Consider the following 26,924-nt stretch of genomic DNA (forward strand, 5'->3'; position numbering starts at 1 on the left):
ATATTCTACCTTTTGGTATTTCTTTTTTTTAGCATCTTCATATGACAATTTATTTGCATAAAATATTTTTTGTTCATCCTTCTTAACCCACCAAATATCTAATTGACCACTAACTGAGGCTATTTGGGTCTTAATGGATTCGAGGGATGATGCCAATTGAGCCCTCATTGGATTGGTTTGTCTAGATTATTTCAACCAACCATTGAGTCCTTCTAATTCAGGTTTGCCTTTTTCTATATCATTTATTATATTTTCTTGTGTGCTAGGTGGAGGTTTTGCAATTGGTTTAGGTTGCAAAATTTGTTGTTCTTCTTGGGGAGGGTTTTGGTTTTGAGGTTCTTGAGGGTTTTGAGGTTCTTGTGGATTTACCGGTTGATTATTGACATTTCTTGATAAAAAATCAATTGAAATCTAAATAAAAATTGTAAAAACCCTACAAAACAGTATAAAAAACCTACAAAACAATATGAAAAATGTATCAAACAATGAAAAATGAAGTTTAGATCACATACGGTGTGGGCGTGGGCATGCTTGTGATCTTGAATATTGTCGACGAGGAGGCATATTGGCAAGGTGGGTGGTGAAAAGTTTTGTTTTATCCAACTCGGGTATGTGCTGTTGTTGGAAGAAGCTAAAAAACTGAGATAAAATAAATGGGTTGTGGGTATTCAGCCCATTTATATAATTTCACTTTTTAAAAAGTACATACGCACTATTCAAAAAATAAAATAAAAAGTTGTCACCTTTTTGGCACCACAACTCGGTGCATATACCCATGTAATAATAATTAATTATTTACACTAACATCCCCCCTTAAGTGAAACCTAGGGAAATGCACTTAAACTCACAAAAGATAGGATGAAAATGCATAATGGTTCCTAGTTACGAGGCCATGTTAGGTACCCATGTACAAATGCAATGCTCTATAATGTGATGCAATGCAATGCAATCTCTCTCAAAATGGAGAACAATGGAAAACCTCATGGGAAAAACCCTCCCCCAAAAAGAGAGATAAGTACAATAAAGAAGATGCGAGAGAAGAAGACCTTATGTAAGGAAAAGATCTGTCCCATAAGAAAGAAGAGAAGTCAAGGGACCCCCCTTTTTGAAATATCCCACATCCCCAAGAGATCTCACAAATGGATATACTTGACCTTAGTGAAGGATTTGGTGAAGATATCTACAACTTGTTCTACTATATGTCAATACTGCAATGCAATGACCTACTCATGTATCAACTCTCTGATACAGTGTATATGAACCTCAATGTGTTTAGTCCACTAATGCTAAACTGGATGTTTCAAGATCTCAATAGCACTCTGATTATCACAGTGAATGATTGTAGGTTTAGGTATGTCAAATCCAAACTCCTTCAAAATATGTTGTAACCAAATAGCTTATGTAGTTGTAGTGACAGCTCCTAGATACTCAACCTCAATCGAAGAAAGAGCAATAGTATTTTGCTTCTTACTTCTCTAGAAAATGGGGCCAGAACCAAGGTGAAACATGTAACTTAAAGTAGACTTATGAGAATCAAGATCCCCTACATAGTCTAAGTCTGTATAACCAACCAACTGAAGCCCAGTACCTGTTGCATAGTGTATCCCATGTGTATGTGTACCCTGTATGTAGTGCAAGATGTGTTTGACAGCCTTCCAATGAAGCTCATGTGACTCTTGCATGAAGTGAGAAACCATGCCAACTACAAAATCTATGTTAGGGCATGTATGTGTCAAGTAGATGAGACTCCCAACCAACTATCTATAAAATGTAGCATCAACAAGTGGAGTGGAACTCTTTGCCTCTAACTTAACACCTGAAAGAAAGGGAGAAGGTGCATGCTTGTATTCACTCATGCAAAATTGAGCAAGTAGACCAAGAGCATACTTGGGTTGTGAAAGTGTGATCCTAGCTGAAGACTGTGTGATCTCAATACCAAGGAAATAATGAAGTAACCCAAGTCTATCATAGCAAATTTTTCTTGCAAAGAAGTCTTGATACTGGCAATGATGAATGAAGTACTTCTTGTAATGATCAAGTCATCTACATAAAGCACGAGTATCAAGTGTGAGTCATCCCTCTGAAGAATGTAGACATTCAAATCTGAATGACATCTGGTGAATCCTGCTAAGAGTAGGAAGGAATCCATCTTGACATACTAAGCCCAAGGAGCCTGCTTGAGGCCATAGATAGACTTCTTCAATTTGAAAACCAAAGTAGAATCTTTAATGAAACCCTATGGCTACTCCATATAAATCTCTTCATGAAGATCACAATGTTGATAAAGATATTTGTTCTTTTTTTATTATGACTCTTGAATGCCCAAATTATGAACAATATTTGATTACAAGTAGTTGAAAAGCCACTTTTGGATAGATTGACCTTTCTCTAAATTAATAGGTACAGCTCCCTATGGTGGATTTGCAATGAATTATGTTTTATTCCTAAAACTAATATGGGGGTGTGTTCTTGACTCGAGAAAAAAAGAGGTAAAAATGAGCCAAACCTAAATAGGATCTAACTCAGGCAGAAAAAGATTTTTGAAGAATCGATTAAGTTCATGAACCCACACATCTTATGAACTCACAAAGCTTAATGACTTAAAATATAATAACAACTAATACTGAACTGAATTAATTAGGATCTAAACTATACAGAAGAAGAAGTTAACTGAAAGGAATTTTTTTTTAAGAGATTCATCTTTGAACATGCAATGAAACTACTTATCACATCCATTTGCTGCCTCGAAATAGGGGAATGAAACTCTATTATTTCCTTGCTTCAATCCAAATAAAAGAGAAAACATATAACTAACAACTAACAGAAATGGAACATAAAATAGTTGATACAAAATACCATTCAATTGACTCTACAACATTAAGTACTTCACACCAAAAATTTGTCGACGTTTTATTAATCTTTCAATTTCATACATATAGGATTCTGAGATGACCATTACAATAGAAATTCAATCATTTCATCTCCTTAAAGAATGAAAAATGGAAAGAAACTAGTCTGTCGTATTGCAATAATTACATAAGAAAGTGAAAAGGGGGCGAAATATGAATCACTTTGTCTTCTTCCCCTTTTCTACTTTTGTTCTATAGGCCTTAGCAGCAACTATGATTGGGATTAGTTCCTCATGCCTAGACACATGTATGTTTGTGTATCTCAAGAGCCACTTAGAATGCTCCCTGGCCAACTCCTTCACAACATTCAATTGATTTGGCAATTCCTCCATGGCTACATGTATGCATCCACTAAGTTTTTGGAGTTCTGCAACTTTGTTTTGATTATTTGAAGATACATTAGTTAGACTATCTCATAATTTGGAGAAATTCTCCTTCATGACATTTATCCCAATGAGTGCTTTCCCTTGGCCATTAGTCTGTGAATCTGTATGTAGTCCCCTCATGAGTTCAAATCATTTGTCTTGGGCCTTTTTTACTTTATCCTCTATTTCCTTAAGTCCCTTTTCTGCTAATAAGATCATTTCTAACTTGAACTACATGCTCTACAACCATTCGAATAGAGCTTTGTCTCCCTTTGGCAAGATTTTTACTTCAACAACTTCCTTTGCCTTCATTTGAATGATCATCTTCAGAAGAGAGATACAATTGTCACTCTTCACTCTTTCTCTTGCCAAAGTACTACTATTTGCTAAGATGATATCCTTCTCTATTTCTAATCTTAAGATAACATTGTTGATTTGTTCTATAATAGAGACTCCCTCTAATTTGAGCTTCCCAATCCAGTCTTTACCAATTTGGCTGAAGTGCCTATCTTCCTGAAGTCAAGAGATAAGGGCTTGAACTTTGGTAGCAATAGGATTCCTCATTACTAATAGTTTGGAGATAGTTGCTAATGGAGTGACCAATTTTCTGATGAATTTTTTCAACTCTTCTATCTCAGCCTTCATCCTAACTTTTGACAACTTCAAGTTTTCCAATTGTCCCTCAATTACTTCATTGGTTGACTTCCACAAGCCAACCTTGGTGTCATGTCTAGCCTCTCCAAGGTCCATCAAGTGTAGAGTAAAATCATCAGTAGTCATATCTTCAATTCTTCCTTCTTTGTTGGGCTTGGCTATCTCCATTGTTAGGTGCCCTGTTTCTAGATCTTGCCCAAGTATAGACAAGGTTTTATGGTTCTTCACCTTGGTTAATGTAGATTTAGAATGAATTGCAAGGGATATAGTATCCTTGGCGAGGGTGCTTTCATCTTTCATTTTTCTCTTTCTCTCCAAAGTATCCTCTAACCAAGAATTAGTGCCTATCACCTTGGAGGCTGTCCCAAGTAAGTCTATGCTTAACATCTTCTTCTTGACTGGAGTGATTGTCATCATAGTTGAAGAGAAGGGATTCTTCAAGGCATGAGAAATGAGCTTGGAAGAGCTCTGGCCTTTCTCCACCTCTAAGGTTCTCTTTTTTGTCTCATCAGATTTAGTAGACTCACTGCTATTTCTCTTTCCATCTGCCAAATCTACTATCTACACTAGGGAGCCACTTGGTTTCAGAAGTGTAGCACTTACTGGCAGAACTAGGCTATTATGAGGTGAGGGAAGTGGGGTGACATGATGAGAGGGGATTGGTGTAATAGCACTGTCCTTTGGCTCCTCTATCTTCTTCTCCTTAGCATTAGTTTGGGTTCTAATAACTAGGAGGGAGCCATCATCACAAGTCTTAGCTATGGGGATGCTCTTGTTTAGAGGTTGGTCACCTCCTCCTAAAGGTTGAGTTGGTCCTTGAGTGATAGCTAGTGTTACACCTAGTGTAGTACTCTGAGAGGAAGAGGGAGTTGTAGTTGCTAGAGAAGCTTGAGTGGTTGTGCCTTTACTCTGGCTTCTCTTGGATGTCCATTCAACCCATTTCCCAATTCTTTTGATGATTCAGGCCATCATAGTGTCTAAATCTTCCTCAACATCCTCATAAGGCTCTGAATTGATAGGAGTGTTCCTTAACTTAGTCAGATATGTATTACTATACATATACTACCCATCATCCTCAAATCCTTCAATATTAAGATTGATATTATATGTTTTTATTTGCTCCACTGTGAGCCTAGAAAAAGCATGATCTCGACTTTAAAATTCATCTTTACAATCCACCTAATAATCTTCAACCATGATAATGTGTTTCATCACACTCCCAATCTACAACACCTCCCTAACATATCGATTGGGATCAAACATAGGTCTCAAGACCTCATACATCTCCAATTTGTATTTCATCTCGAACACTTTGAGCATATTCTTTGCATCAGATTAGGACTTGCAACCGAAAGCTCCTACTTTCATAGGGAACTCATATCCCTTCTTCTTCAAGCTTTTGCTTAACACGTTCACTTGGACTCCCTGCCTCACAATCTCTACCAATATGATCATGTTGCTTGGATACCTAGGCAGCTTCAAGGGGAATCCATCGAATGCTGCAAGATGCAAATATGATAAAGATGACAACTAGATAAAATAGCTTCTGAGCTGACTAATAGTTGCCATTTCCTCTAGATTGAATCTCGTGTCTAGGCATCCTTGGAGTTCCCTACAAATTCTCATTGTGAATGCATCATTAACTTTGACATACTCTACATGACTATTTTGTAATTGCAAACATGGATAGAACTCATAACACTTCACATCATCAGGAAAGTTTTCTATTCTTGGAAGGCCTAGCCATAACTGTAGAGATGCTAGCATGTAAATAAAAAAGGAAGACATATAGAAAGTTTTGTAGAACTTTGCAGCACTAAGAGCATTGGAAAGATTTTCACTTACCTCATGAGCCCAATCAATATATTGTGTATCTAAACAAATAACTTGTACCAGAAAGAAATACTATTCAACAAAATTTAGAGCTTCTACCTCACCTTTCAATCTGTGCAAGAGAACTAGAATGTCTACAATCTCAAGTTTGAGATTAGTACCAAATAGAGTTTTGGGAACCTTACTCTTGACACTCTGTGGCTTTTGAAACCAGGACTACGCAATTTCCTTTCTCCACATGATCTTCTTTGTAGAGAACTCAGAGATTGCTCCTCCTACTGTCAAGTCCAAAAAATCCTCCCATTCTGGAACTCATAGAAAATTCACCACAATTTTCCTATCAATGGAGATTAGGTAACACAATCTGTCTAGTATCTGAATTGTACTGATTTATGCATTCATAAATCAATTCTAGAGCCTAGAGTACCATTGGGAAACTAGTTGCCTCTACTAGTCCACATCCTCAGAGCTTCTTAGTTATGGGATGAATTGGCTTTGACCTTAGCCTCCTTTGGAAATCTTGCATATAATAAAAATGGAGTGAAGTATCCATGAAGTTCTACAGTGTGGACTTGATTCCATTTAGTCCATCAAAACTTGCAAACTTGGTTGCCATTCTGTCTGAGAATGAAATAGATTGAAATTTTGAACCTAGATGAAGAACAAGATATTGAATTTGCAAATAGAGACTAATTGAAAGCATTGAACAATTTAACAGAATAACAGTTCAAGAAAAAGAGGTAGTTTGAATAACTGTTATGTTTCCATCTATATAGGGGTCTCAATTCATCTGTTGATCTTCAAAATTTGCACCACATGAATGAATTGACGGATAAATCCATTGAAATAGTAATGCAAGAGCTCTAACAAATATTTCAGTGTCTTTCCACTATTTCCATTGGCCCAATAGTAACTTTCCTTTCTTTCATACATACTTTTTTGTTTCCCATTAAGTATCAAAGAATTATGAATAGAGTACTCTGTAAGGAAATATTCACCTAATTGAATTCTGCTCAGTATACCTTTCCCACAATGGTTAGATTGTTTCCGTTATCATCTTAAGATGTTTTTTGTGTAATTTTTGGGCCCAATCTGCTTACAAAGTTGATTTTCTCTTGAATGCGAAAAATCATCCTCATGGGCTGAAAACCCACCGAGGAGAAGACGATTCTCATTTTTCTGCCCAGGCTTTCCTTTGAACTTTATCCTTTGAGTTAATATTTCCTTTAGGTTTGGAAAAGCTTAAAAGACTTCAAAAGTCAAAAAGGGGCCCACTTCCTTGTTTCTTTCCTTTACAATTTCCTTTGGATGAAAACAAACTTCATGGGTCAAAATCTCACCGAGGAGAAGTCAATTTTGAGTTTTTCGCCTAAGATGATTTTGAGCACTATGATGAATCTTGAATGTTTCCCAAGGTAGAATATTGTAGTGAAATAAGGATTTTCCATAAGATAGCTCATTGTCTTCTTACATCGATTCATGAGCCTGATTTGTTGCTCTTTGCAGGAAATCACCTTCATGGGTAGAAAACTCGCTGAGGAGAAGGTGATGCTCAATTTTCCACAAGCCTCCTTCTTTCATCAAAAACATGATAAGCTACAAACTAGCCCAACTTTACGAACAACTTTTGCATGTTGCAAGAATCCCCATCGAATTAGGTACTAAGCTACCCGTAAACTCACAACATCAAGGAAAACCACCCGACCTTGAAATGTGGGAGAAGGGAAAGATAAAAAATCTGATGGAGAATCTTTTCACCTAAGAGGAATTAAAACTAGACCCAAACATACTTAGGCTTAAGTGAGACACAAAATTTTCCACTTTTGCAAAATGGTTACATGGTGAAAAGTGGGGCAACACACCATTCAAGAATGCACTCTTCACATCCATTTGATGAACAACCCAACCATGAGCTACAACAATAGCTAGTGTCAAATGAATGATGTTCATCTTAGCTACTGGTGCAAAGGTCTCAGTATAGTCAATACCAGGAACCTATGAGAAACCTTTGGCAACAAGTCTAGCCTTATATTTATCTACACTTCCATCCATTGCAAACTTGGTCTAATAGATCCACTTACATCAGACCAACTTTCTTCCCTTAGGAAGAGAAACTAAGTCCCAAGTGTTATTTTTCATTAAAGAGTTATATTCTTCCTCCATGGCCTTGTCCCATTCAGGAATCATTGATGCTTCCTTAAATGATCATGGATTAGAAGCAATGGCAATATATGCATGTGGAAATAATTTGTGTTGTGACCTCGTCCTCCTAGTATCTAAAGGATTCCCCACCAATGAACTTGCTGAATCAAGTGTTTGTTGTGCCCAACGAGGTCTAGTGGAAGAAGAAGAAGGAATATCCTAACTGTTTGTGAACCTTGCCAAGATGGTGTCCTGCAAGTCAAATTTGAAGGAATATCATCTTCCAAGTCACTATCATCACTATCATCACTTTCCATGATGGAGGAAGGAGGATTTGAAGAAGCCAAACTTGGAGGAGTTTCTTCAAAGTGAACACTCCTCTCAAAAAATATTTCATGTGTCTCTGGAGCCATGAGCTTGTATACCTTAATGTGTTCAGGATATCCAGCAAATATACAAGGTTTTCTTTGAGGTTCCAATGCCTTTCATCTTTATGGAGGTACCCTTGCCCATGCTGGACAAACAAAAACTTTAAGGCATTTTACACTTGGTTTTCTTCCACACCAAGCCTTGAAAGGTGTAATTCTATCTAAGGCCTTATGGGGACTTTCATTTTGGATGTAATTGGCACAATTCATGGCTTCTGCCCAAAAAACTTGATCTAGAGACTTATGTTGAAGCATACAAGTGGTCATCTCCTTAAGGGTTCTATTCTTCCTTTCAGCAACACCATTTTGTTGTGGAGTGTATGCAACTGAATGTTGAAGATCAATACCCTCATGAGTACAAAAGTCTAGAAGCCTTGAGTTCACATATTCCCTTCCATTATCTGTTAGAAGAATTTTGATGGCTTTCCCTGATTGCTTCTCAACTTGAGCTTTGAAGGTGATAAAATTATCAAATACTTCACTCTTATGACCTAGAAATGAGACCCAAGTGTAGTGTGAAAAGTCATCAATGAAGTTGAGAACATAGCGAGCCTTTCTAAATGATGGAATTGGAAATGGGCTAACTACATCACTATGAACCAATTCAAGAACAACAATTGCTCTCCAAGACTTCCCCTTGTCAAACTTCTCTTTGGGATGCTTGCCTGCTTCACAACTTGTACATACACCCTCTGAATACTTGACTTGAGGTAGACCTATGACCATATCCTTGTTGCTAAGTTGTTGAAGGTAGTGGTAATTGAGATGTCCAAACCTCTCATGCCATATTTTACTTTGTGAATTTGAGTGGGTCAACGAGGCAAGGGAAGTAGACTTAGGCACAAAATGAGAAAAACAATAAAGTCTTGTCTCATGATTAGCCTTTCCAATTGCCACCATAAAATCATCCTTTAGATTTTTCACCAAAAACTGAATTAGGAAGGAACTCCACTTTGTTGCCACAACAATAGTGAGTTATTTGGTAGATTGAAAGAAGGTTGGTGCTAAGGTTGGGAACATGAAGAACATCCTTGAAAACTCCATTGTCCAACTCAACATTCCTTTTCCTTCAACTTCCACTTGTGTGTCATTTCCCACATAGATGTAAGGTACATTTGATGGTTTCAAAGAGGAAAAATGATCCCTTGAAGCACCCATATGTTGTGTAGCTTCTGAATCAAGAACCCATTCCTCAGAATTGGTTGTACTTGCTACCAAAGCTTGTCCCTTACCTTTTGAAGTGATTGAAGATCCATTATCCTTATAGGAATTTGGTACATCAATTTTATGTTTCCTCATTGAGTTTAGCAACTCATCAATTTGCTTATCCTTAGACTCATGTTCATCATGACCATTCTTCTTACAATAGGCACAAGTTTTCTTCTCCCTTTTGTTGAAGTCATTCCCCTTCTTATTATTTTTGGAAAAAGACTTACCTTGTTGTAAAGAAGATTTTTGTGTGGAGGAAGATTGATGCTTAGAGGAAGATTGTTGTGTGTCATCTTGTGGCTTAGCCTTCCACTGCTTTTTCTTCTTGTTGGATTTTTTACCACCTTAATTCCCTTGATTAGCTACCAAGGCTTTGGTCTTGGAAGACTAGAGAATTCCCATACTCACTAACTTTTCATGTTTTAAGACCAATATTCCTGAAAATGACTTGAATGAAGGGTTAGTGAAGGCACTACCATTGTTAACTTGTGAGTATTATAAATGGCAAGAAAAGCTACATATTCAGGAGGAAGATGAGTCATCAGATGTTTGATCAACTTTCCATCCTTGATGGGTTCACCACAATCCTTAAGTTGTGCCCTCCACATGTCTACTTGGGTAAGATAATCTTTGATGGTGTCGAAATTCCTAGGATCTAATTTGAGAAGATTTTCCTCAATGGTGTAGGCCATATCTTTATCTACTACCCCATTCAATGCCTCAAGTTTATCCCAAACTTCTATTGGATTGTTAATGTTCCTGATATGATATTTGACAAGATATGAGATATTCTTTAACAAGGTTCCTAGGGCCATTTCTTGTTTTGATGCCCAATCTTCTTTATGAGACTCATCAGCATCAAAATTAGGTTTCTTTTCTCCACCAGTTACGTAACATAATGCACTAAATCTTTTTTAACTAATGGTTTTTTATCTTTTCTTTCCAAGTAGCATAATTATGTGGTGTTAACATAGAGAAGGAACCCATAATGCAAAAGAAAGAGCACAATATCAAGGAGACAGAAGAACACAAGATACACCCCCCCTTTTTCACTCAATCAAAGACGAACCCCCCCCCCCCCCGCCCAATGAATGCTTTAGGCACTTTATATGTAGTGCATTTACAATAGGCCACTTGTCAAAATGGACAAAAGTGGACTTTTTATTTTGTTGTTTACAACCTCCTCTTGGAGTTCAAATATGGTACTTAGTAATGTAGCTCAAATATACAACACTTTTGAAGTTTAATCAAAGTAATACAATGCAAAAAAGGACCTATATTTGAAAGTGGTATTTCTGTCCACACAAGCTTATAATCTGATTGCAAATCTAGAAAGTAGACAAAAAATTAAGTACTTAAAAAAAAAATAGAACCTGGAAATGTATCCAGATGAGCCCTTACAGAGCATTTGAAGTTGCCAAATGCAAGATTGGACAAGTATAGTCACCAAAAATTGAAATTCATGTACCAAAACTAGAAAATAATAGCACCATTGAAAAATTCAAAAAATTCTAGCCTAAAAAAAATTTGTATCTAATTTGGAGTCCAAATGACTAAGATATGGCCTCGCAAAGTTGGACTGTCAAATCAAAATTGCATATGGAGAGGGGTCTACTCAGGAAACTGCAAGGTTAAATTTGACATCCAAATGGTCGATGTGGTAGTGCAATTTGGCCTGCTAGTGACAGTCAAATGACTGTCAAATTTAAGACAATGAAATGGTGATGTCAGTGAAAAAGACTAGCCAGGCTAACTATGCAGTCTATACTGTACAAATTGTTGACGTGTCTAGTGACTAGGATTTGTGTAGCAGTACACATGGGTGCTGATGTGGCCTGCTGACGTGTTTAGGAGTTTGCATGGCAGTGCCACATATCTGCTGATGAAGGCGCTAACTTGGTATCCAATGTGTCAGACTGTTCATGTGGTGTTGTGTGGAGCCGCAAGGACGTGCCACATTGCTGGCTCATGGTAGCTAGAGGTGTAGGTGTTGGAGGCCAGCAGCGGTGGGTGGCACCAAAGTTAGAGGAGAAGAGGTGGTAGGGACAATGGTATTTGAGCAGCACCATGAAGCAGCGGTGCTAGGCCGGTGGTGTGGGGTCTAATGCCTTTAAAAGCAAAGTGCCTCACAATGGAACTTGGTTTGAAAGCCGCCGGAGGTTGTTTCACCCGGTGTGATGTGTGTTCAGTCGGTTACCAATTTATGGAGGAATATGCCATGGATTTGTATGGAATATTCTACCACGGGCACCAGGATTTGACCACCCGATTTCCTGCAATAAAAATTGATCCTGTACAAACCTGATGGCCAAAAAATTTCGAAACAAAAATTGTAGATCCAAAAAAATACTTGCAGAGATGCAAATTAAAATATGTAGATCTAAAAATTAAATTCATAGATCTAAAAGATCATACTAAATTTTTCAAATCGGGCCTTTAGGTTTCAGTTTGCAAAAAAAATTTGCCTCAAATTTGACTATGGCCTAGGGTAGGCAAATTTATAGTCAAAATTCACCAAATCGACACTCCAAATGTAATGGTGAGGTTTGCTTTGGCTCTAGATGCTCCCAATAGCTGAAGATACTTCGGATCTAATACGAAGTCCTCCAAAAGGTGAAGCAAAAATGGTCTCCAATAGCTATGTGAAGAGAAGCTCCCTCAGCTTTAATACCATGTAAGAATTCGCCTTACAAAAAAATAACACCAAGATCAAGAAGCTCAAGCACTAGCACAATATGGACTAATAATGGATGATCAAAATAACAATAATGAGAATATCATGTGTATACACACTAGAAGTGTTTGTATATAAAGGCCTCTAGAATGACTAGGAGTTAGTGAAATGAGAAGCCTCACAACTAAGCACATGTTCACCAAGAGTGGATTATCCTCCATTGAGCACAAAAGTTAGTGAGATGATGAGAGGATAAGACTACTGAGGTGTATCTCATAAAGAGATTTTGTAGACACAATGTGCTCAATTGGAGTCTGAACAACTGTGTTGTCTACATGACAACTCAGATGAATATGCAAACTCCTATTTTGTCAACAAGACAACTCATCTAACTATGCATACTTCTAGGTGTCTACATGATCAATAATAAAATGGTGCATTTAACCTAAGTAAACTTAAGTAAAGTGTAATAATAATTAATTATTTACACTAACAATACTTAAAATAAGTCTTTCCTTTACCCTTCTTCCACATTGTATTCATCTCAAGAATTTATACATACATGTATATATTTATACATATATATACATGTATATGAATGCATAAATATATGTACACACACATACTTACATATATACAACCACACTCAAATATATACACATATGTTATAGTAGTTCATAGTCCTACAATAACAAACTTGTTGAATGTAAACATTTGAAATGTAAAACACCATGAAACATTCAACACAAGTTTGACACTAGGATTTAATGTGGAAACCCAATTTGGGAAAAACCACTAGCAACATGTCACCACTTTTTTCACTCTTTTGAAGTAAGCCCTGTTAGGAGCCAACCTTGTTAAAGGTTATAGTACACACTGTTAAATGTGACCTAGTTAGAGGATTTCATCACCCTATTAGGAGTGGCATTGTCAGAGGACTTTAGATCACCATCAAAATGTAATGTTGTTAAAGAAATCACAGAGACTGCTAAATCTTGAATGGTTGTTAGGTCAACCTTTGATTAGAAGGATTTCAATATAGTTATCCACAATGATTAGAAAGAAAACAATAGGGTTTTATCTGTATGATTACAACTCACTTTGCAATTTTAGATCTTTGTTCAGGTCATGTGTTGATTCTCTAATAAGCCTTCCTTGTCACCTTTGTCCTTGATTTGCTTGGCAACCCCTTCAAGCATTTACCCTTCTCTCCATAACAAACTTAAGCCTTCTGCTTAGATTCACTTATCAACCTCAACAACTTTGTTCCATCTCACTGGAAACACACATAACTCCTTTGTTATGTTCTTCTCTTTTTGTTTCACACTTCACACACTTCTATCCCCTTGTGCATACTTTAAAGTTTGTCTCTATACCTCCTTAAATAGGTAATTCTAGTCCTTTTCCATTTTTCACGATCAATGTAGATCTTAGGGTTCTTGATTCAATACATCAGGTTCATTTTATCTATTCATCTTTCCAGAACCTTGACAACAAATTAGTTCATTACGTATCTTACCTAATCCTTTTTTTGAATTAAATGATCTAACTCGCCAATGTTATCTTCAACACATTTTTCATATCCCAAGAAATCAATTGAGTCGGTTGGAAATCACAATTTCTCATATCATTCAAAATATTGTTATTCGACCATTACTAATTTTTGACACACGATTATCATTGATTTACTCGCTCGCTGTAGAACTTCTAGCTCGACATCAATACTATGGCTTGGTCAATATTGATGCTTGGTCAACACTGGATTTTCTTGACACTTACTATGGCTTGGTTGACACTAGCATCCGTCGACATGGTCTTCAAAATTCCTTGATCTTTTTCTTTGTTTCTCAGTCAAGTCTTACTTAAGTGATCTATCTCAGCTTGCACTGTCAAGACTTGAACATCATTGTTTGTCAACATGATTTAAACAATCACTTTGTCTTGTCAAAGTCTAACTAATCAAATGTCCATTATAGCTTCCTTTTCATAACTCAACCTTTCCTCTATGTGCTTTTATTATGAACAACTTCTCAAATCCTCTTCATCAATCAAATAGATATGACATTTAGATCAGATAGCAACATGTCTCATCAGTAGATTTGACATCAATGACAATACAATAATTGTTCCCATTGTAGTTTCCAACAACATACACATACACATACACATACACATACACATATATACATGTAGGTATGTATATGTATATGTAATTAATGCTGATAGGCATTCTACAATGGCAGAATGGGAGAGTGAGATGGTGTGATCGTGTTAATGTTAACTTTTATTCTTCTAAGTTAAATTTGACAACCATCTACATGTCAAAAGTTTAAATCTTATTATAAATATACTTTTATAAATAATTTAATAAATAGGACATAAAATATTCATTTAAATTATAATATTTGTAGATATAAATCATCCATTTTTTAAGAAATTAAAATAAAAAGCTTAAATTAGTTAAAACCTAAATAAATGAAGATAAAAGAAATATAAATAATTTTAGATGTGGTAAATTAAATTATAATTATTTTGTAGTGGATATCTATCGGAATTTCTTTAAGATATCTATACTAGTATGTATGCATGTATGTGTTTATGCATGCATGCATGCATGTATGTATATAAACACACACATGCATACATATATCCACACACACATGCCTAATGGTGAAACTATTTGAAATTGATGACTTGTATGTTGGATTAATGGTGTATGATGAGAGTTATGAAATATTTATTAGGAGGTCACCATAGGGATGACCATACTATTGGTCCCTAAGGCCAAGAGGTTTGTAATATAAATTTTCTCTTTGACTTGGATATAATAACCAAAAAACCCCTTTTACCATCTCCTCTCTAGGTCTATAATGATGACTCTTGTCTCTCGGGGGATGAGACATAGATAAGGAAAGCAGGTAGACCTACCCCGCGAAGTAGGGCACCTTAGTCAATGTCCATGTTGATTGCCTATAAAAGCCAAGAGGTACTGCTTCCACTTTTCTCTTGAGCTTAATATGGATATTGCTCTAGGAGGATCTCATATGTTTCTTCCTAGAAACCCTAACATGTTTGTATAATATTATAGATATTATATGAATGTGATATGTTCTTGTCGAATATTAATAATTGGAAGTGTAAATGGATATATAAATATATGTATATGTTTCTTGGGTTATAATTATAAGATTCAAATCCAAGATCATATTGTTTAAAGATATATTTTACTTGTCAATATGTAACCCTAACTCTAATTTATTACAATTATGATTCTAAGGTGAGTTCGAGAATAAGTTCTAGGAAAAACCGACATACAACATTACCCATTTTGTTACCCTCATAATCTCACATATACAAATATTTCTCATACTAAAACTAACCAAGAAAATTTTAATGTAGTTTTCCCAAATATTAATGATATTACACAAATAAATATTCATAAGAAAACTACAAATAAAATGCTGCTCTTATAATTTTTGATAATTTCTATTGAAAAAAAAAAATCTTCCAATATAATTAGTAATTTATAGAAATCCTATTTACATTCTATTTAAAAAAACCATATCTATATTAGAGTCAATGAATGCTTTCATCTATAAATCATTTAATCTTGATTTTGTAATTAAAACAATAAAATTTCAAAAATCTCATTTGATAGAAACTAAAACATGTTCAGATTTTTTTGGAGAGCAAAGTACAAGGATATACCGTAAGCTTGGCCCGAATATTCTAAGTTGAATAAGAACTTATTTGAAGGCGAGTCAGAGCTCAATTGATCAGAACAATCAAGGAACTTGACATAATAATCAAGGGAGTTAACTGAGCAATCAAATATGAGAAGCTTAATTAACAACGTTGTCACCTTTTCCATGGTTAACCCTAATTTGAGTTAGCTACTTTTCTGATTTTGAATTAATTGATCTATCTCCTTTTTTGATTGATTGATTTATTTATTTAAACTCATATTTATCCTCAAACTTAAAATTTTGTAGAACTTTTGAGAGGATAATTGAATATTTATCTCAAATAATTATATTTCCTCAATTTATGAAAATTTAATTCAATAATTGATATTTTTTAGAGATTCAATTTAGTTTAATCAATTTAATTCTTTTTTTCATGTTTACTTAGAAAATGGGTTCAATTTAATTAATATACTAGGACATTTAATCATATTAATCAATTTAAGATGATTTAACTGTCAATTAATGTCGATATTTAAGAATTAAATGATTTTTTTTGAGATTATTACAAGTTAAGAATTATATGCAATTTGATACTCTGATTAGATAAATGATAGAACTTGATTTCCTTTTTGGCTAGGACTTTCATGATTTCTGATCGATAATTAAGATTAGGAGCACCTAGTTTGGAGAACCAGTTTTAGGTGATTTAGTATGCGTGCCTAGATCTAAGTGTTGGGTATTAGGACATATATTATAGATAATTATACGATTCAAATCCAAGATCATATAGTTTAAAGAGATATTTTATTTGTTAATATGTAACCCTAACTTTAATTTGATGCAATTATGATTCCAAGGTGAATTTTATAACAAATTCTAGAACAAATCTAAATACAACATTACCCATTTTGTTAGCCTCATAATCTCACATACACAAATGTTTTTCATACTAAAATAAATCAAGAAAACTTTAATATAGCTTTTCCAAATATTAATGATATGACAAAAACAAATTTTCATAAGAAAACTACAAATAAAATATTCCTCTTATACTTTTTGATAATTTATTTTTAAATAAAATCGTTCAATATAATTAGTAATTTATATAAATCTTATTTATATTCTATTTAAAAAAAACATGTCTATATTAAGAGTCTATGAGAGCTTTTAACTATAAATCATTTAATCTCGATTTTCCAATTAAAACAATAAAATGTCAAAAATCTCACCTGATACAAATTAAACCAAATTTTTGTGGAGAGCAAATACGAGGATATATGGCGCGAATATTCTAAGTTCAAAACGGAATCGAAATGCGGAAAACAAAGCTAACAGAAAGGCATTCGAATATTTGAAAAAACATGCTCGGCTGGGCTCAACCCAACGGCTACCTCGCACGTGAGAATATCTTTCATCGTATCGTTGGTTATGAATGGAAAGAGGAGAGGAACGGAAGAGGTGGAGTAGAAATCAGATAGAAATATCTTTCATCGTACGGTTGGAGTTGAATCGCAAAGAGGAATGATAAAAGCAGAGAGGAATGTGAGAGGTAGATAGCGGAGGAATGAGGAAAGTGGAGAGGAGTGGGAGAGGTAGGGCTGAAGCAGAGCAATAATCTTGCTCAAATTCTATGGAATAAAATATATATAGTTGAATCAACAATGTCTGGAGACTGATTTTACGCTTTCTTGTGTTTTAGATTTGAATCGTTGCTCTGAATGGGAAAAGCAGAGAGTAATGGAGGAGGTGGAATTGAAGCAGAGCTGAGCTGAGGACCAGGAAAAGCTGCACAACTCTTGTTCTTCCCAGGCAATTATATCAGTTTTAAAACTTTTTTTCCATATCTATTCCAATAGCTAAAATGCGACGAGCGAATTCTGTTTATGTTATTTTCATTTTTCTGTTTGAACAAATTTTGATGTGAAAAATTGCTAATAATGCTTCTAAAATTAGGATTTCTAAGACGTCTTTTCCATTCGTGTTTATAATTTCAGAAGTCTCCCGTTATCCGTAATTGTTATCCTGAATTTCCCTCTTCAATGAAAACTGGCTATTAATTTCCGTATTTTCTTTATACTTTCTATTAATGCGCGCGTCTCTCTTTAATCCTGTTTACAATTCGATCTGGAATCCTATCCATCCAACAGTGGCCATTTCGACCAAAACAAAAAGAACCACCAGCAGATGCTCATTGTGGAACAAATCCCATTCGAACTGGATAACTCTTGTAGAAACTAAAATCCGACTGCATAGTGCATTCTGTGCATTTGGCAGGAAAAGATCCCCGGTTTCCTCATCCTTCATGGAAGGTGCCGATTGGGAACCCTGCAAAACTAAAACCCTAACTTCATCAAAACAGGACACATTGCATGGTGGGCATTGTAATTACTCACGCTTCCTACAACAGCCCTGCAATACATAAGCCATGTCTCAGATCACCTAAAAGACAACAATTTTCTTTCTTAAAAATCAGAGAGGTAAACTAATAATGAAAGATTCCCTCCTAATAGCTACATATCCCATGCTTCTAACGATCAGCAGATTAACATTCACTTTCTCTCCAGCTTCACAAATAGTGGATAAACCGGTCCAAGATAAAACTTGCAATCCCGACGAAATAACCTTTTGTGAAGATCTCGAGAGATCCCCCTGCCTGCCTAAACGACTGCTTACGCATCAACATTGAATGCATCTACGATTTCTTTCCCGATTCCCGAAAGTAATTTCAGGCATACGTCTTTTCCATTTATCTCTACCTGGTGTCGCAGTCTGCTTCAATTTATCTAGGTTTCCCTTTTCACTAAAAACTGGCGTAAACCATAACAATCTTGTAGAAGAAATTTAGGGCTTCAGTGGACAAGAAGGATACCCAGGTGCTCATTGACACCATTAGTTTGATTTTTATTACCATCCAGTAATACGGAACAGGGTATTTTTGTGCAACGTAGATAATTAACCCTAGCGAACCTTTAGCTAAAGTGGAGCTGTACATTTTTAAAGATTTTAAATACTTAATCAGCGGGCATCTAGTAGCCTCTCGTTAGGTTCCAATCTCTCTAATAAGCACTGGTGTAAACTTCAGAAATTTTGGAGGAGGAGAAAGTCAGGGTTTAATGGAACAAGGAGGATTTTAAGGTGCTCGTTGACAGGTCATCATCACTGTTATGGAACAGGGTATTACCATGGATTTAAGATGATTAACGTTAAGTGAAACTTACACTACTTTTTATAAAGACATTTCAAATATGTGTACAGCCTTCTTTCAGCTAACATAGAACAGGGCATTTTATTGAATTTTAAATAATTAACTTTGAACGAGCCCTTTGTTACTTTTTATTATGATATTTTAAATGGGCAGGCCATCTGTGTGTGGGGTTAGTTGATGCAGTTCCAGGGACACCCCTACTACAGATAGGCCAATGAGAGAGGATGGGTCTCACTATAAAGGTAGGGCTGTAATCAGTTGCCCTATAAGCGAAGAGTTTCATTTTGCTGAAATCAAACATGCAAGATTCATATCAACGAAGATAGACATTAATGAACATTTTGGTCTACATTCACTTTTTCGTACTTCAAAATAAATGTTCCCATGATGAACATTCTGACCTTTCTTCCTCGTTTGGCTGGTTGCTGCAGCTATGTAATTTAAATATTAGTTTAAAAAATAAAATTGTTTTTCTTTGATTCAATATGAAAATATGACTTTTTAAAACTGTTTTAGATGAGCTTGATATTCATAACAACTTTCTCCTATTCAAGAAACTCCTTTCACATGTTGTATCTCATGTATTATAAATCTGAAGTACATCAACAATGAATAGTTATAAGCAGTTGTTTTGGTCCTTTTGAAATCTTTCTTGGATATATGTAATGACATTTTTTTATTATCTAATGGCCCTACCGTTGATGTTTAGTAGGTTCATTCCGATAAACCTACGAATATATATAATTATATTTGGTATATAATTTATATATGTGTGAGATATAAGTTTATGAGACTAATTAATATAATAATAATTATCAAATTAACAAATACACATGGTCCTTAAAGGGACATGTCTCTTCATGGCTTAAGCTTACTATATAAGAGAGAGAGCTACCTTTGGAAAACACATATCCCAATAGGATAGTGCTTAGTACATCCATAACACTCCTCCAACATGGTATCAAAACATAAAGGAGGAAAATGCACCCATAAACAAATCAAATAGAAGAACAAACTTGTTGAGCAAAAATTAGTACATGCGATAAAACAAAATCTATAACAGGGTTGAATGAGAGGCTCATCGACATTTATAACATGGACTATTTGTAGAGAAGGTTAATCATACACAGTTGATAGTTAAACCCTAAATACTAATTGTGCACATGGCGAGTGTTCCAAGCAAACATTAAGAAAATGAATGGGGTTCATGAGATCAGTGATCAGAAGGAACTTACCATGTTGAGATGGATTCTCCAGTGATCAATAAATTGTAGCACTCAAGAGGACCGTGATTCAAGAATATACTTAATGACTATTTGGGTCTAACCTCTATGTACATCATGAGAAAGTGACAACTTCCAAATGATTATCACTTCTATCTAAAACAAATCATAATAGATTGTAAACTTGCATGGTGGATTAAGTTCCTTAAACAAACCATGGCCATTTATATGGTAAGCATTATGAGAATGCGTGTGCACGTACCTTATGAACATTTTTTAGTACATGGTGAATGTTATGCAAATTGATGTTTAGGAGGCCATTATAAAGAGTATATGGTGAATATTTGATGTTCAGGAGGCCATTACTCATAGTACTTGGTGAATATCTTCCAACTCGACATTCAGGAGGCCATAGCTCAAAGAGTGTTTCACGAATGTCATATGAGATGACATTCAGGAGGCCATTACTCTAAATATCATTACTAAGAGTATTTGGTGAATATCATATGTTGATATTCTATACTCATGATATTAAAATTTTGAATATTTTCTGATCAAAGATATTCTTATATTACATTGAGTTAATATGTGTTCATTTATTTATCCTCCATAGCTAAGAGAGAGTGTTAATGTTTGGTAATTTCAATCAGATAAACCTAAGAATATATATGATTATATTTGATATATAATTTATATATATGTGAGATATAAGTTTATGAGAACAATTAATATAATAATACTTATCAAATTGACAAATAGACATATCCCTTGAAGGGACATGCTTCTTCATGGCTTAAGCTTATCATATAAGAGAGAGCTGGCTTTGGAAAATACATATCCCAATAGGACAGTGCTTAGGACATCTGCAACACTCCTTTAACACCCACCAAAATTGTCGAGAAATTTGCATACTTTTCAACTTTCAGATATTGACATTTCATCAAACACTCGATAGTACATTGGACTAAACAATATTTTAAAGTTTTATAGTGTAGAACAATCACAAATTTCAACAATGATCATAAACAATCTCACAAATATTTTGTAATCAAGGTACAACTCATAAAAATTTAGTCAAACAATTGTCATATAAGTAGTTGAAACAAACATTCAGACATCAATGTTAAAATTAATATATTATGATTTCTTAGCTGAAATAAAAGATGTTAATCCAAGAAAATGGAGCAATAATCTTGCTATAATTTTGTACAATAATAGTTGAATCTGTTAACACTTATATAATCAATATCTAGAGATTGATTTTACTCTTTCTAATTTTCATATTTGAATCGTTGAGACCAGGATGCTTAAACTTTGAATTAATGTAGCTAGTAACCTTGTAGATACTTCACGATATTAGACGTTCATATTTGCACTTACCTTTCAATTTCCCCACCTCCCTCCTTGCATTGTTTTTAGCATGGACACCCTTAACATCAATAGCAAAGGATAGAACTGGAAATAAGGGTTTGAGATACTCCTAAGCCAAGGCAACTTCCTTCTTTAGATTTCCGCACCTCTCAAAAGTATTCCAAAAGTTGTGAGTGGAAGAAATGGCACCAAACTCTCATAAACATTATTCAATTCAACACTTCAACATTTATGGAATCCCCTTTCTAGCATAGGAAGGTAATACAAAATGAGGAACACAAAGTATTTAATCTTTCTTTACAAATTTGTTACTTTCTTGCGAAACTTCTACAAATTTATTAGTTGTGAAACCTGACAAACCATAATCCAATAGTGTAAAAACAAATGACATAAACGTTCAACACAACAGAGAACTCCATGCTAATCCACTCAATCAACTAGGTTGGTTCTCGTGTATGAAAGTGATGGCTAGATGAAAACTTTGGTTCAATTTCCTAACTAAACAAAGGTTTGATAGAATATCCTAAATGATATTTTTTTCCCTCAAAAGCCCCCTTTTATAGGCACTTTTTGCAATAATAAGCTATTAAATGTGTTCTATTATCTTCCCTCCAAAAGGAGACTTTAGACTATTTTAAAACAATTAAAAAACATAAGTTATCTTTTAATTTTTACCTTTTTAATAACTCAACTCATAACTATTTATTCACATAATTTTTTTTTGCATATACATGAAGGATTTGTCCATTCTATAGTTTTAAAATGCCTAAAACTTAATTTGTGGTAGGGGAACCCTATAACATGTTTTCTTGTATTGGGGTTTGTAGGAGGACTAGAAGTCCATTTATTGGTAAAAATAACATCAAATGTCTATTAGCCCACCTTGCCTCTATACTAAGAACATGTGACTGATCCCATTGGAAGAAGATGTAGAAGTCCTCGAGGGATGTCCCTGTGACCTCAAGTCTGTAGTGGGGATGGTCTAGGGGTAAATCCATAAGGATTGGGTTTGTTCTATACTTATTTGGCCATCCCTCTTCTATACATATTAGATGAGATTGAAATTGGTATTAGAAGGTTATGAACGTGTGAAGAAAACCTTATTACTTGTATTTACTAAATAGTGCGCTTTTGATTAGCGAGTTGGAAAAAGTAAATGGGCTTACTAAGTTGTAATTGGTATTTTCTTAAGGGTACATGTCGAGTTTAGGCTAACTCGTATTTGTTCCATGTGATTGTCAATGTTAATCCAAAATATGTAGGAATTTTTCCAGACTCCCAAATCATTCGAATTTGTTATACAAAACCATATTTTTAGTAATTGTTTATCTTGTTATGTATGCTCCTTGCAAGTGAGAACTACCAACATTTTTATGGGCTTTAAGGAAATAAATGGTCTTTCCCTATGATTGATGTGTGGCTGTTGCAAGGGACTAGTTTGTATTCACTTGGATCATGGAAGTGAAGTTGTCAATGTCTACCATGGATTTGACACAGTAAGAGTTAGTCGGTTGTCATTGGACCGTGCCAATAGTAAATGCCTAGAGCTATTGTCATTGGTTTTTGATAGACATCGCTAGCATCATTTAGAGAGGTGAAGGATAGGTAGGCGTATATAGGATTTGATTCTAGTTACCTTTCTTTATGAGTTGCAATAACAAGAGCTAAGAATTGCATCTGAATTGCTCCAGTATTAGTCGCTTATAGTATGTGGGTGACCAATGCCAAGTGTTTTGGGGTTTGTGAAGAGGATTGCTGACTATATCACTCAAGTCATTAGGTGTATATGTTAGAAAATACTACTACTAAGTGGACAGATTTGTGTCCAAAGGCCTCTTGGCAATAATCTAGTGGCCAGGGTTGATTCCTTACTTGCGAAAATCCTTGGAATTGAGGATGGACCCACAATGTAGTATAGGATGAATGAATCATCTTCCCAATTGTTTGATTGTATGCTTGAAATTGTTGGGTTGAGGATGGATTCTTGGACTTGTATACAAAATACCAAATCCTTTTTCTAATAATCAACCATTCAAAAGAGCTTAGGAAAGAATTAGATGCATGAAGTAGTGTGTAATCCACTAACATTCTTTTTCTATCTTGGTTGTACTATACATAGGAGATAGATGCCCGTTGGCTATATGCTAGTCACTATTGTGTATGTTGCTTATATGATCCCATTATTATTATCTATTTGATGCATGCATAAGCTAGCCACTCTTGTCTTTGTGAGGTCTCTCAATGTTGTGAAAATTGAGTTAGATAGGCACACACCATTGATATATAGCTAATTTTTCATTTCTAGCATGTTGTTGAGCTTCCATAGCAGTAACTGAGTGACTCGACAAGAGGATTTTAATGAGGCAAACGTAGGAGAAGATTCTCTTCCTAATGAATTTGTGAGAATTCTGAATGTGGACAAGTTCTATGACAAGAACAATGTAATTAGGTAAAGTTCAAAATGATTTTATCAAGTTTTGTTCATTTTGACACATAACGTTGTCACAAATAGGAAAGCAAGACTGTTTTGAAAATCAATGTAGTGCAATTGCTTCCCTATGTGAAGGTATAAGCGCTTCAACAAGGTGAAAAATGTTAATTTTATGTTTGGGTACTTAGTTTGGTGGCTTCTAGGTCTAATGTATATATATATATATATATATATATATATATATATATATATATATATATATATATATATATATATATATATATATATATATATATATATATATATATATTTTCAGAGTCAAACTAGGTCAAGGACTCACTTTGTGATACTGGAGGCCAAATTTTATAAATCTTGCATTCATGATGCTTATAGTTTTATCGTAAAGTGTGCAAAGTTTCATACTTGGTTGACATGCGCAGTTGTGTTTTTCATTAAATGCTTCGTTTGCAAATGGTTCTAAATGGCTCTATGATTGTATTTTTAAAATTTTCCTGTGTCTTGCAATTAAATTAATGCAAGGTGATTGTTTAAACATTTACAAATGCTCTTTTACAACTTTACCGTCAATCTTACTACTTGATTAATCAGTTTGATCTTTGCAGTTCTAAAATAGTCGTGGAAAAACGTAATATGATTCTAAGTATCAAGTTTTGGTCCATTGTGTGCGAAACAAGGCCACCTTATTCTCAAATATGTTTAATAAAGTCTGATTGGATATCCAAAATTGGTTTAAGATCTACATTATCAAGTGTATGAAGAAAGGTATGACGAAAAAAATATTTGAAAAGTTCTAAAAGGTCCTAGGTTACGAAGGTAAATGGGGTCTAGGAATGTGCTAGAAGTTTGTCAGTCATTTTGATAGCTCATGTTAGTGGTGGGTATGGTGTAAGTTTGTTTAGTTAGCTTTTGTGAACATCTATTTGTATGATAAATACATCATGTTTTGGGCCTTTTTGTTCTTAGACTAGCCTAGACAAGAAAGCGATCAAATATTATACTTAGGTATGACAAAAAAGTATTTGAGAAGTGCTACAAGGTCCTAGGTTCCTAAGGGAAATAGGGTCTAGGAATGGGCTAGAAGTTTGTCAATCATTTTGACAGCTCATGTTAGTGGTAGGTATAGTGCAAGTTTGTTTAGTAACCTTTTGCAAACATCTATTTGTATAATAAATACATCATGTTTTGAGCCTTTTTGTTCTTAGACTAGCCTAGAAAAGAAAGCAATCAAATGCTATGTATGGGTTACCTAATGAGGCTTGACATCAACTTTCATTATTATGCTCAATAAGCCTTTGAAATTAAAATATTGGTTTTTGAATAATCTATAAATTTGTATGAGATGTAGCTTTTCTTGAAACATGTTAAATTCCACCACTATAATTGATACTTGTTGTGTAGCTAGATCTTGAATTTAATATCTTTAGTAGATACTATTTTCTAGTGCTAAGTTATGGGTAATTAGTTGAGATAAACAATAAAACCTTATGAGGCTTTGTATCAAGATACAACTATTAGATATCCTGATTATGACTTCAATAATGTAACTTGATGTTTATGTACCCATCATGGCTATTTTCTAAATTGAATGACAAACATGGTTGGTGCAATAGAGAGAAAGTACTATTAGGTACTCGATCAAACCTCTATATCATGGGATATTTCTTGATGGGGACACAACTCAAGACAAAAATGAACGCAACATGAAAGGGGAATATTATTATCATAAATGATATGCTATTACATTCAATACAAAAAAAATAGACTTCATGACATGCCCTATGGACTTACAGTGATATCAGATTTTGAAGAAAACCCTTCTCATAGTACCTTCTCCCAAATTTCACCAAAAAAACTGTCTTTACAATGCCAGAAATGTCCTTAAGTAAACCAAATTAGGTTAGGGTAAGGAATACATTTTAGAATATGCCATTTGGCATCCACCACCAAAATAGAAGGTTCTAGAAAACTCGTTAGAAGTTGGTGTAAAATTAGAAGAATCTAGAAATGGTAGTCTAACTTCTGGGAGGCATAACTTTTGATCTGGGACTCCAATTGATAAAATTTTTACATTTTCGAAAAGCTCTCCAAGTGCTCTACAACCCTATGGACAATCTTTTCTTGTCGCCCTTTTTTCGGGCTCGTACGAGACCGTTTAGTGCCTCTAATCTGACTTTGAAGTGCTCTTAGGAGGTCTCTAGGCAACTTAAAACTGCAATAACTTTCAAACTGTAAAGCCTTTTGACCTGATTCTTTTTTGGAGTGCTTTAAATTACTAAGTATAATCATCCCTCCAACTTACACCCTCTAACTTATCATAATTATGGTTCTATTACAAAATAACCTATTTTCTGCATTGGCATGCATCCCAAGGTGCTCAAAAACTCTAACCCAAAAAACCAATAGTGGAACTATGAGAGTTGGAATCTTTATTTGACCCAAATGGGTATCCATAATTGAAAACAAATTAAATAGAAACTAACACTAAGAATATTTTTTGGGTGCTATAAGATTGCCCTTACACCACTAGATGCTCCTACATTAGAGACCTAGGGTAGATTGAAAAGTGACCTTGTCACTTTATAGTTGGTAGAAGAAAACCCAAATGGGCAACCTCCGTTGCGGATATCTTAGTTGAGTCTTCTATTAGTCGTCCTTTCCACTTCACTAGGTATTCTTCGTATTGCCTATTTCTGGTACTTCGGCCCACACGACTATCCAAAATTTCTTCAATCTCTTCCTTCGTAGAAGTAGAAATTGGATATGGCTCCAAAAT

General features: G+C 34.8%; 2 long non-coding RNA genes across 5 annotated transcripts in view; one reads left to right on the forward strand and one right to left on the reverse strand.

The window, feature by feature from the left end:
- Positions 1–26,924, reverse strand: part of LOC149536288 (uncharacterized) — a 61,056-nt gene that overhangs the window by 1,602 nt on the left and 32,530 nt on the right. The window lies entirely within an intron of this gene.
- LOC149536289 (uncharacterized) overlaps positions 17,270–26,924 on the forward strand; it is a 31,791-nt gene continuing 22,136 nt past the window's right edge. The window contains exons 1-2 of the long non-coding RNA XR_016357746.1: positions 17,270–17,492; positions 17,600–17,709. This is a non-coding gene — a long non-coding RNA (uncharacterized LOC149536289). The remainder of the gene's footprint in view (positions 17,493–17,599; positions 17,710–26,924) is intronic.

The sequence above is a fragment of the Cupressus sempervirens genome, chromosome 10, assembly GCF_028749045.1.
Source record: "Cupressus sempervirens isolate cs-2001-9-10 chromosome 10, ASM2874904v1, whole genome shotgun sequence".
Taxonomy (NCBI): domain Eukaryota; kingdom Viridiplantae; phylum Streptophyta; class Pinopsida; order Cupressales; family Cupressaceae; genus Cupressus; species Cupressus sempervirens.